Below are 1202 nucleotides of genomic sequence, written 5' to 3' on the forward strand. Positions count from 1 at the left end.
CATCATCATTCATTTCATTCATTAGTTCCTCAACTGAACTTGGTGTCAGGAAGGGCATCCGGTCGTAAAACATGCCATATAAATTAACCTCAGCTCCTCTCCGGTTTCGTATTAGGGAACGACACTAAGGGGTTGACATTTTTTAAAATACTATTTATTCGGGGCGTCGACCTATGAAGATCTTTTGCCCCTAAAAAGGGAATTAAGCCAACGGCACGTGGTCTGTTCCCAAGCAGGCACCCATCCAAGTACTGACCACGTCCAATGTTGCTCATCTGCGGTGATCGGACGAGAACCGGTATATTCAACATGGTATGGCCGTTGGCAAGGGGTTGATTTACTAAGATGAAAGGATAGAGGTGGTGGTGGTGATTATTGTTGTAAGAAGAAGTATAACTGGACAACCATCCTCTATTAACTATAAACACTAATCAGAGGGAAAATATTGAATGCATCCGGCGAGATATTTATATGGTTTATTTGAACTGACAAAGTTAGAGATACGTGTCCTTGTTCTACAATTAGCCAGTGAATACATAAATAATATGAAATAAAAATATAAGAATATTAAAAAGGATAGACTGAAATAAATCACGATGATATGTTACTATAGGCTACATAAAATATCTGTTATACAGTACTATACAATATAAAATAAATAAACGTTTAGCTTCCTGAATACAATAGTATAATACCAGCGAAGAGATTAAAATACGATTAATAATAATAATAATAATAATAATAATAATAATAATAATAATAATAATAATAATAATAATAATAATAATAATAATAATAATAATAATAATAATAATAATAATTGTCCTACTACGAGCTCATCTCATAGACATATTCTGAGAGCCCTCTTTTAAATATTGTGTGTTTTAATATTCCCCTGGCCTCGTGTGGAATGAAGTTCAATTCATGGCTGGACACAATAGTGAAGGAATTCTTGTAGTTTGAGGATTTACGCTTAGAGCCAGGAAGGACGGGAGAATGAAGACTCCCTAGACCCTAATACCATGTGGATAGAAAAAGCGGTTGACCAAGAGAGGTCGGATATGGAAGATGAAAATGAGTAGCTGGCCATAAGTAGGTGGAAGCAATGCAGGACTCAGCTAGGAGAACCATGGTCGCCAACCCACTATTCAAAGTTCGGAGCCCCTTGCTCCACTTTTTAAAAAACATATTATTACTTTTAA

The 1202-nt window shown here is 35.7% G+C and overlaps 1 pseudogene; it reads right to left on the bottom strand.

The window, feature by feature from the left end:
- Positions 1-205: 205 nt before the first annotated feature.
- On the bottom strand, positions 206-326 carry LOC136883605 (5S ribosomal RNA; annotated as a pseudogene).
- Between the last annotated feature and the right edge of the window lie 876 nt (positions 327-1202).

Source organism: Anabrus simplex, chromosome 11, assembly GCF_040414725.1.
Source record: "Anabrus simplex isolate iqAnaSimp1 chromosome 11, ASM4041472v1, whole genome shotgun sequence".
Lineage (NCBI taxonomy): Eukaryota > Metazoa > Arthropoda > Insecta > Orthoptera > Tettigoniidae > Anabrus > Anabrus simplex.